The 11,724-nt window shown below is 37.9% G+C and overlaps 1 long non-coding RNA gene across 1 annotated transcript; it reads right to left on the minus strand.

The window, feature by feature from the left end:
- Window positions 1-236: 236 nt before the first annotated feature.
- On the minus strand, window positions 237-1,072 carry LOC149610479 (uncharacterized). The gene is made up of 2 exons (XR_016376510.1): window positions 650-1,072; window positions 237-579 (listed from the first exon to the last, which is right to left on the minus strand). It is a non-coding gene; the product is annotated as an uncharacterized LOC149610479 (long non-coding RNA).
- Between the last annotated feature and the right edge of the window lie 10,652 nt (window positions 1,073-11,724).

The raw sequence follows: 11,724 nt of genomic DNA on the forward strand, positions 1-11,724 counted from the left end.
AATCTAGATTAATTACCCTTAATTGGTAATCTAGATTAATTACCCTTAATTGATAATCTAGATTAGTAACCCTTAATTGGTAATTTAATTAGTAACCCTTAATTCGTAATTTAATTAGTAACCATTAATTCGTAATTTAATTAGTAACCATTAATTCGTAATCTAGTTTAATAACCTCTAATTTGTAGTCTAGTTTAATTAACTCTAATTGATAATTTATTTTAAGAACGTTTAATTGGTAAACTACTTTAATTATTTAAATTCGTAATCTAGTTTATTTATCTTTAATTGGGAGTCTAGTTTAATTATCTTTTATTGGTAATCCAGAATAATTAGCAGGGAAAAGTTAAAATGTCCATTAAGCTAGTTTGAATTTGACTATATCCGCGACAATTTAGACCCGTGTGTTTTGATGGCGTCGCTGTAGCGGCCGCGTCAACGTCACTGCAGCAATATTAAAGCCGTCTTATCTCACTATCGATAGGCCATTCCAACCAAAAGGCATTAAGAAGAAACAATCGGATTATTATGAGGCAACTATACGTTAAAAAAGGCCAATATTGGCTGCGCTGATATTTCCTAATAAAACAGTGTATCCATCTAAATATCGCAGATTGGGGTAGTTTTTAAAATTTAAAATTAAACATACTTAAAATTAATTTTTCTCAAAAACCTTAAAAATGGTCCTAGAAAAAGGTTTAAATTTTGATATCAAACCGTTCCCAAACGTAACAAACGAATATTTCATGTCAAAAAGGTGGCCACAAAATGGCTAAATTTGAAAAAAACTCCATGTTATTTCTATGGGAAAATTTAACTTTTTCACCAAAAGGGCTGATTAATTTTATGGAAATGAAAACCACCCTTAGCAACTTTATTTTTTATACAATAAACTAATGGGTGGATCTTCTTGAAATTTTAACCACATATTGAGGGCCCGAATTGTAGTTCTGTGGAATTTTTTCAAAGCAGTTAATACGATACAAAAAAAGTTATAACCAATCAAAAAACCATCCTTATACATTAAAGTCGGTATGAGGTCTTATCTAAGAGAGCTATCGCTCTCCTAGAATTGACTGCCGCTGTAACATTTTTGATGAAAGAATAAATTTGGTTAATACAAGTGATTATTTGAATATCAACTTTTAGAAAAGTATGTTTTTCTCCAAAACTTTTGCGTCTATTTATTCAAATTTTTTTCCTATATTTTACAAAAATTTATTCCAATGATATCATGTATTTTTTTTTAACTTTGTCTATGAAGGGATTTCCACACTAAGCCTGTGGCTTGTTTACAGGTGGGTTCCTTTACAATGCATAGAAGGGGTGAGGATAAATTACATATTTCCATTTTTAAATAATTGAAAAGTAGGTAGTGTGGCGCATTCCTGTAAGCTAAGCTTCTGGGCAATCATACCCTACAAGTGCCAACTGCCCCTTGCCCGCTGGAGGTGGGTTGACCTCACCACTCCTTGCGTCACTTGCCAAGTAAACGATATGTTACGTCAAGGTGGTCAAATACTAGAGTCTATTTCACCCCCTCCCCAGACTTTTGAAAAATTGCCTCTTAATGGATCGTACCTGAGATTGGGTGTAGTGGTAAACCGAGACGTGACAACCAACGAAGTTGTGTTACCATCTCATATTGGTGTTGACCTAACTATGTCTCTCTCGTATGTTGCCCTGTTTCAAGGAACCTATTCGTGGCTACGTGACCCATGTTTGAAAACATGTAATTTACCTTGTTAATTATTGTGTTATTGTATGACCTTTCGAACGATAAGACACCTTGTAATTTAATAAGCAAGTTAAAATAGGTGATTGCTTATTGTAATCTGTATATGCGAGGGCGTTTTTTTCCCTGTTAACCCCGCTATAGCTAACTTGGCATTTTGATAAGAAGTCCTATAACATCTTCGAATAATAAGAAGTTATCTCTCGCGGTTTTTATTGTTCCTAATGATTTGATAGAAAACGCTTATGTTTTCGAAAACGACAGAGATTTTTTCCCCCCTCTTGGTGAATCATTCCTCCCCTTGCAAGGAATCGGAGCTAATGCCCTCGCGATAAATTATATGACGAACTTGGAAACACCGAAATATTCGCTGACCGTGCTCTAATTTGCAAAAAATAGCATAATGTATAAATGGAAATTATTATCTTCAATGCTGATTTGCGTATTTTCGGGGGTGTGATGCCGTTTATGAGTGAATCTTTGCACCCAAGCTCAGATTCTTATTTTGCTTTCGAGTTCTTTTCATCGATGGCATCCCCAGAAAACTGAAATATTTCTACAGATAAGAAACTTGGAATATTGGACTTTCTTCGTCGGAATTAGTCCTTGGAAGGTGGGACTCTATACGAATAACAATGATTAAGCCTGGTTCCCACTTGTCGAACTTCTGCGAATTTTTGGAGCTGATTACAATTTGGGTATGAGAAAATGCGGACATATCTGATACCCGTTGTTTTTTCGTTAAGTGGGAACCAGGATGAAAGCTCTCTAGGTAAGATGGAGCGGCATTGATGAAGGTCGATTTGCGGCAATGAAAGTCTCCCTGTGTACCTTGCGCATGCCCCTACCCTCCGGTAGGCGATTGACCATTTCTATGTAACTATAAGAGGGAAAGACACTGTGGTAAAGCTTTGGCTTCCATCTCCCTTTTTTTTTGGCCCTTGCGCTGTACTCTGTTTGTATCATGAGAGTGCGCAGAGACAGATGGCAATGTATCAACCCCTTTATATATCCCAATACTGCATGTTGCCTACCCCGTTATTTTACGTCGTAAAGGTCTATTGTTAAGTGTTGCCACTTAGCGCCATTGTAATTGTATGAGTACTAGCTTCTTTTTTTAAGACACGTGAGGCCATCCTCGACATTTCCGTAACTTACGACCCCACCGAAATGTTTAGCATACTGGGAGGACTTCGTTGTCGTAGATAGGTGTACAGACTGAAACGTTACGGGTATGGAGATTCCAACACCATCCCTCTCTCCTTCAAGTGGGAACTAGTCTTTGTCCCCGTAGTTGGTATGAAAGACGGTACAGGTACAGGTCAGCGAGGGTAAATAGGCTTAATGCAGCCGAGATAATGGTAAGCGTAGCGCTAGAGTGGGCTGATTTGACCTTGGTGAATTGGTTGCTAAGCTCTGCCGCGATATTTTTCCGCAGTTACCCCACTCTCCATATTTACTGTTCGTGGATCCCTGTAAACCTTTTTTCTATTGGTCATTTTTTATTAGGCTGACTTAAAGGTGCTTTTCGGACAGTGGGACAAACGACGATCTTCCTCATAGGACTTTAGCAGGTGGGTAAAAAAGGAGAGGGGTCGGACAGCCCCTTTAAGAATTTTGGTTCTTTAGCACTTTGCCGTTTGATGTATGTACTTACTATCTGGGTAACTCGACTAAACTTGTAGTGATATTACAATGTAACTATAATCGTGGTTAGAGTAATAAGGAATTTCAATAAAACGGACAGGACCAAAACGTGAATATTCTGAAGACTCTTGGGGCAAGAGTCTAGAACTACACCTATATTCCCAGAAATGAGGAAAACATTAAGCTTTCAGCCTTGTCCTGGACACGTGCAAATTTAAGTTACAATTATTATAGAGAAAATATGTTTTCTTCGTTCACGGTTTGATCACGTGTCTTCCAAAATGGTTCGAGCAAATTGATTAATTTTATAATATCGCCTATTTCTTTACAACGAGTTGGAATAATATAGTTTGAAATCACGTTGCATTGTGTGATATGGAAATCTAGATTATTATAGCATAAGTTAATGATGATAAGCATCCAACGCTACACAGTGTGATTGAAACCATTTCAGGACATGAAGTGAAATAGACCATGGATTCGATAGGTATTGCATTCTGGGAGACTATACTTCGGTAATGCTAATTACTGATAGGGCGCGAAGCTTGTTCAGGGCATTCGGAGTTAAGTTTTCCCCAAAGGAACGACTACTTCGGTGTTGATTTTTACCCCCTAGGTTTCGACCCTGACCTTTTTCTGTTCCATAATTACCAATGGTACCAGAGTGCCAGGAGCAGAATGGTACTTTATTCTTGAACTGGCGTCAAATACACGTGAATGGGAAGTTTCTGGGTTTGGGATAGGTCAGATACTTTGACGTTAGCAACTTTTACGTCACATGGTAACAGGGTTCGAGTCCAAAAAAACCCACTGGTTTTATTGGGTTTTACCCATCATGGTAGCAATATAAATAATAAATCAACGATAATGTTGCGTATATTTTTTTCAAGATTCTGGACGAAGGCTTATTGGGATAAACTTATATATAGTATGATGGGTGTACCTTTTGAAACAATCTCTGAACATGACCGTATTTAGTTCGTAATAAGATTGACATTTAAGTGGCAAAAGGGGTTTCCGATCTAATCTCGCCCTAGAAGCAGAAATGATTTCGCTCGACGTCATAAGAGATACTAGCACTTAAAGGTCGAAAAACAGAGTTTAATAAGGCCTATATGCCTAGAATCGTTCAAGAACTGTATATGAGATTGAATGATTGATCGAGGCTAAATTATACCAATTCGCCCTCGACAACAATCTCTTTTCGCTGTGATTCCATTACCTCCCCCATCTCTCTCTCTCTCTCTCTCTCTCTCTCTCTCTCTCTCTCTCTCTCTCTCTCTCGTTTCTTTATCTCCGATAACTTACGTAACAATCCCTCGCTCCTTAAGATTTATGGGTAATTCTACCACTGCATTTGAATAAAAATAATCTCTAGAAAGTTCTAATGATCGGGCGCTAGAAAGGAATTCATTCCATAAGAAACGTGCGAGAAGATGATCAAAATTCAAGATTTTTGTAGGGTGAAATCAGGAACTCATAAGCTAATGGGAATCATTGTGTACATATTTTTTTTCAACGTATCTAGGCGGGCTATGAGGGAGGAGCTATACTAATCATCATGTATGATACATTTTCATTTACGAATAATTTATCTCACTGCGCATTGAACACTGCACGTTGCTACGTCACAGTCATATGCACTGCTCTTGTGACCTTATTGTGCATGTGCTAGTAATATAAGCAGACGACTAACCAATGAAAGCACATTTAGAATTACCTCAGAATTATGACGCGTGGCTGAGAGCACTCAAGCCCCGCCCATAATACCCGCATAGAAACTAACTGACCATGATGGTGACTTATCATTTGGATGTTTGCGAAAGGAATCAACAGCCTGAACCAAATTATAAAAGCATTGCGTTGTCTTTATAACCTAACAGAAAGTGAGAATGTAAAAAGGGTGCTACCGCCCATCGCACAAACCGAACTACATTTACCATTTCTGCACTACAAAATATACAGGGTGTTTCTTAAAGGTCAGGTCAGAAATTAAGGGGTGATTTTGAGCCGAAAGTGTAATTTCTATGACATTTCGCCGTCAGGGACATGACCATTTTGAAATTAAGATTGGAGTATTTTACGCATGATCCCTTCTTAAATTTAAGAAACTGAAAGATAATGATAATGATAAATTATAAATTAATTATAGAGTCATCCGTAAAACACTCAAATCATAACTCTAAAACAGTGACCCGGACGGCATAATGACATAGATCATCTTCGAATCGAAATCGTCCAAAGGGCATCCCCCTTAATTTCTGATAAACCTTTCGGAAACACCCTGTACACTTTGGTTTGAATGCAAATAAACCGTTTGACAATAACAGGGTTGCCACGGGTCAGGGAATTCAAAAATGGGCCGAAAAGGTCAGGGAATTTTAAAAATTTCAGCAAAGTCAGGGAATTTGATTTTAGTGGGTAAAATTTCTGGGGATAATCCTCTATTGAAAGAGTTATGAAAGTTTTCCCTCATTCTCTACACAGAAAACTATAGAGCAATCCTTAAAAATGTCTAGAATTGTTTTTAAAAAATCTCTTATGCTTTTATTTATAGTTAAAATGTTTCTTAATCATTTTGGTGCAGTAAATACGTTGGAAAACTAAATGTAGAGAGTTTATTTAATTATAAACATTTAAAACGTGCTGTAAACATTTACACATTCGGCCTAAAAAGGTCAGGGAAAACATGGAAAAGTCAGGGAATTTGGTTCTGAAAATTCCGTTGCAACCCTGAATAAACGATTTCGTTTTAAAGCACTTTGGGTTGAACTTTAAAATTGTCTAAAATATTGTTTCAGTTCATTTAGTTCATTTTTAAAATTTTCCCGGTGCATATTTTAAGCACCCAACGTACAATCTGATTTTTTCTTTCCATTGGGATTTCGCAATATTTGATTATAGTACAGGCGTTAGTTCCCCCGCTATCTGCACGAGGCTCAAGAATGTGTTGAACTTTATAACCCCCGCACTCGTTCATGGATGGTACTTGCAAATGGCGAGCCAAAAGCAAACGCTATCGTTGATTGAGATTGCTTGTTGTTTAGCGCACTCACTCTATTTTCAGAGCTTGTAAAACGCTTTTTTTTTGCATAACCAAAACTATAAAGTTCCCCCTTTCTCCCCCCATCCAATGTTTTAAAGGAATAGAGAATCTTCCAGACTGAGAAAAGTGCGTGTTTTATGATGGAATTCATAAACGCAACGCAATTTGGTACAGGCGAAGGCAGGGCGTCGCAAACGTCCCTGCCTTCGCCTGTACTAAATTGCGTTGCGTCCGACGTTTATGAATTCCACCTTTAGTCTATAAACACAGTTTGTAAATCGCCATTCTCGGACCTTTGCTGAATGTATAGAGTTGAAATGGCAATGCGCGTCGTTTGATTTGAACTTGGAGGAGAGAAGGATGGAGTGGCAAGCCCCATACCTATAACGGTGCCTCAGTACCCCCACCTATGGCATTGAAGTCCTCAGCGTTTCGGTAGGGTCGTACTACGGAAACGTTGATGATGCCCCATAGTTCTCATACGAATACAATGGCGCTACGCGGCAGCACTTAACAATTGCCTACCAGTGTGCACGAGGTACGCTGGGAGACTTCCATCGCCGCAGGTTGCCCATCATCATTTCTACTCCATCTTACCTCTTTTCTCCCTGATATGAAAAAAAGTGTTACGAGATTCGTATCAACTTTTAAATATAGGTCAGTAGACATAAATTAGTAAAAGATATTAAAGAAAAAGGTGTATACCACATGGTAGTTCTAAGTCAATATTGGCCTTCAAATAATAGACCATTTCGATGTAACTAAGAAGGAAGGACACGGGGGGGGGAGGTAAAACTCCGCCTTCCATCTCGCTTTTTAGCGCCTGCGCTGTTGTCATTTTGTATCATGAGAGTGCGCAGAGACGGCATCGTATCAACCCCCTTGTATGTCCCTATACCAAAAGTATATAGATATAAAACCAAAAAGTACATTTCATTAACAGTTCTCTGCCTTTGGCTGTAGACGACATGTAAACTGAGAAGCAAACTACCCCCTACACAAACTAAAGAATAAGGGAAAAGCTTCTTGACGTCATAGGTTTATAGAAAGTAGTACATGATTCTGGCGATCCAAACGTTACTTTTTGATACTAGAGCTAGCACCTACTACTTTATGAGCCTCATACGCAGAGGGGGGTTGACACTTTTCTGGGATAAAGGAGGACTTCTCATATTACAAAGCGCGAGCAAGTTTCAAAGAAGTGTAGTTTTTGTTTTCATAACTATTTACTTTTGAGAGTAGTCCACCCCCTTTTTTACGTCGAAAAGGTCTATTACTCTCAACTGTCTCTAGGAATCTGTAGTCTAAGGACTTTGTTTAACACAGAATATAAAATCATATTTTCACCAAACATTTAAGTCATATAGACCAAAGCCAAATATGAAAATTGTTCAAAATAAAATGTTCTTTGAATTCCAAAACAACTTCGTATGGAAAGATGTGTCGTATATTTATAGTTGGGCGGAAGATACGTTGGAACTTCCAAATAAGAAACACTGTTGTATGGTAAACAATGCGCCACATCATTTCGCCGAACCCCACAAAGGCTTTACTTGAAAAATAGTTTTCGATAGAGTTCTTTATGCCTTTAAAAAATCTAGAGTGTTCTAGGAAAGAAAGAATCCAGTGATTCATTTCAACGAGATTCTTGTTTACATTTTTATGACTTGATAGATAAGGGGGAATTATTTTTTTAAATGACCTCTGTTGGGGTGGGCTCGGGATTTATACAATAAAACACTTTTAACAATTAGATTTGATTACTAGGTCGTTCTAGATTATCATAATGCCTTGTAAATACGGGGAGTCGAATATTCCAATTGCTGGCAACATTTACGCAGTGTTTTAGTTTCTGATATTGTCTTTTAAACCAAGTTTAGTTTTTTTCCACTGAATATTGAACTGTGGCGCTGTCTTATCCCTTCTCCCGCTAGCAGATCGCTTAGTTATCTTTCAGCGTTCAAATATTATACAGGGTGTTTCTGATAAGGCTGCCATAGATTAAGGAGCATGTTCTTAGGTCGATTTTGTTCTATGACATTTTTCCCAAAGGGCCACTGTTTTCGAGTTAAGAATAGATTGGAGTACTTTACGGATCCAATCATAACTTGAAAACAGTGACCAAAGACGGCAAAATGCCATAGAAATTACATTTTAGACTCCAAATCGCCCAATGAACATCCCCCTTAATTTAAGTCAGGCTTATCAGAAACACCCTGTATGTAAATACGTGTCAATACAGCGAAGAATGATTAAGCGTGGAGTGGAAAATTTGGCTTTATTTATTTTAAGAGCAAGAATGGTGTTGGAATTAGACTCGTGTAAAATGTGCTGGTTAAAATACAAATATTAAAACAAAGATTAAGTATTGATAATTTTAGACTATTTTAATTCAATATTCACTGTGGAATGGAATGAATTAATTTATGATTGTTCTTGTAAAGTTCGTTTCCTACTTATGAAATCACGTGCAATGTTTTTTTTTAAATGTTTGCGACAACTTACTCTTGAGATAAGCGATTATTACCAGGCTCTAAAATCTAAATTTCTTTTATATTCTCTCATACACTGCTTACTTCGTTTTTTTTCTTGTTATTTACAATTTTTTTCCCCTGGCTGCTGTATAGGGACGGGTATTTACTATTTTGGTTAGAAAACGACAAAATGTGTACAAAATTAATATACGTATATATTGGTATTAAGTGGAAAAGGAAAATCGTCGGTTTTTTCACGTTTTAATAATAAAAAAATCTCAAGAGGCGATTGCTAGAATCAATGAAATAATTTAATAGATTACAAAGTTAAGTTGTTGAAGCTAGAATAGCTATTTTGGGGTCGGGTCAAATCTGATAAGGTCGCTAACGCAGTTTCTCAGTGATATGAGGTGCATTCTAGGCAATTTCTATCTTATCTATACAGGGTATAAACCTTCGTCAGTTGAGATACTTGTCCAAAGGAGTTGGTGTTGTTATGCATGGATAATTTCTACTGAATTTTACGGGCCCTGGTAGAAAAGTGTTTTAAATGAGTAGTTGCAAGAACGATAATTCATGCTTTATTCAAAATTTCGTTGATAAAAACTAAATTGGGGAGTCCATGTAAAATTAGAGTTTAAGTAACACTTAAAATCTTATACGCTGGAATCTGGACTCTAACTTCTGGATCTCATTGTTTCAATTTTCCCGAAACTGCGAACGTCCGACGTACATTTTCGGTTGATTTGCTTAACATTTTTATAGCGAGCGTTTGCGATCTCTAGAGTGTGGTGTACTCCTGTAAACTAAGCTTCTGGGCGACAAAGTTTATGGGAATAAGTCTCTTCGATGTAATTAAGAGGGAAACATACGTGGGTAAAACTCAGCCTCCGCTCTAGGCGCTTTGGGTCCAGACATAGTCCAGAGAGACGCCTACAGGTCAACCCACTTGTATGTCTCGATACTGAGGGTTGCCTACCACCTTTCTTATATCGAAGAGGCTTTTACGACACATGTTGGAGCCATCCCCAAAGCGTCGACTGCCCCGTGTGCGCCGGAGGTGACTTGACCTCTAATACACTTCCGTAACCTCCCAAGTATACATCATTTCCTTCAAATGATTATTCACATCCTGAATCCAATCCTGGCGGCGGCGGCTTCTCTCTCAACTTGCCTTGAAACCATTCAATTATAAAGTACCTTAAACTGTCTATTACCAGAAGGGGATAACAGAAGAAGGATGACACTCTGTATCCTGTTAATACTTTAGTTATGTAACATGATTCTTCCCAGGCGAGGGAGCCCTTTTGTTTGCTCTCCCGCTCATCAAACTTCAGATGGGGTGAATTCTATAACTGTTTGGTACTAAATCCTCAGCAATTAATCCACAAACCTTGATTGTCTTGACGTGGGACAAAAATCCACAAGCGTATGCGCCTTGGTTAGCAAATAGTTAAGCGCTAATAGAGTAATGATGTGGGAACTATTTATCGCGTATGTGATTCGGTTTAGTAACCTTGCTCCAAATGTAAAATGATGTTGGGAAGAATCATGTTACCATTACGCCGCTTTATGCTACACTTCTCTCGAAGAGAAGTATTATATACTTCTGCTATTATGGAATTACTCATTTTCAACTCAAGTTTCGTAATCTCAACATTGTTCGAATTAAAATGAATCACGTTTTTGGCAGATGCTAAAATTCTGCAATCGAAACCACAGAGTTACACAAAGTATTTTTAACTCTCTCTCTATACCTCTCCTTATGTAATAATATTGATAATTACGTTGAACGATCGATCTCCACTCGTAAAGGTTATCAAGGAACGAATGTATTATCTTGGAGGAGATATTTTATTACTGGAGCGGTATCCACTACAGCGGTAACACGGGTTCATCAAAGTGGGTACCCCCTTTGGACAAATTGTTCCTAAGCGTAGTCCAAGATTCATAGATCCAGCAGATTGTAGCGCCTCCATATACCCAGTTTCAGGCCCTCTTCGCTAGTACAAGGGTTTAGCTTACAGGTGGCGGTACTGTATTACGCACCAACCCAAACGTAAACGCACTCCTCGTTACAGAGTGCCAACTCTACCACTCCATCTCTCTAAGTTCATTCCTCCAAGGTATTTATTAGAAAAGATGTTCATTTTTGATTTGAGAAATTCTTTATTCTCGAGTACCTTTTGGGCACTTGAAAAAACCTAATGATTACGTCAAACTATGAACTTTATCTGTGATTTTTTTTATATTTAAGTTTTATCTCAGTGACTTTGCTATCAAAGATGTCAGTTAGGTAGCTCCCGAATTATTGTTTCTTTAAAAGAATTTGGACTTTTTCCAATTTTAATTTTTAGCTTCACCTCGGTGTGGATTTTAGTTTCTTGACAACCCTGTTAGTTCACCTTGACAGTATTTCTTTTCTATTATTACTAGCTTCAAAGGCATCATGCGTTGCCCGTCTGGGCATTTGATTACTTCTTGGGATGCCATTTTAAAAGATGTATGAAATCGAAACCCTAAAGCCATAAGGACTGTCTATTAGAATTGTTATTTGAAATACGTCAGAGGCACGTGACCGGGGAGAGGCGTGGTTCAAAGAAGCTTAGTTCGTTTTATTTCGAGAACTACCGCTTCCCGGAATTGGCGCTGGAATCTCGCAAAAAACAATGAATAGGTGTCCAGTCCCACTATATGTGGAGTCTTTGTATCTTGTTGTCACGTGGTGTCTGTGACGCATTTCAAATAATTTTACCCGCCCGCCATGCCCTATTTACAGTCCCTTTAAATATTATTGAAATCTGTTGAAACGCGCAGACATT

This window comes from Phalangium opilio, unplaced genomic scaffold (genome assembly GCF_054372755.1).
Source record: "Phalangium opilio isolate 3A_F unplaced genomic scaffold, DU_Popi_V2 ptg000329l_1, whole genome shotgun sequence".
Classification (NCBI taxonomy): domain Eukaryota; kingdom Metazoa; phylum Arthropoda; class Arachnida; order Opiliones; family Phalangiidae; genus Phalangium; species Phalangium opilio.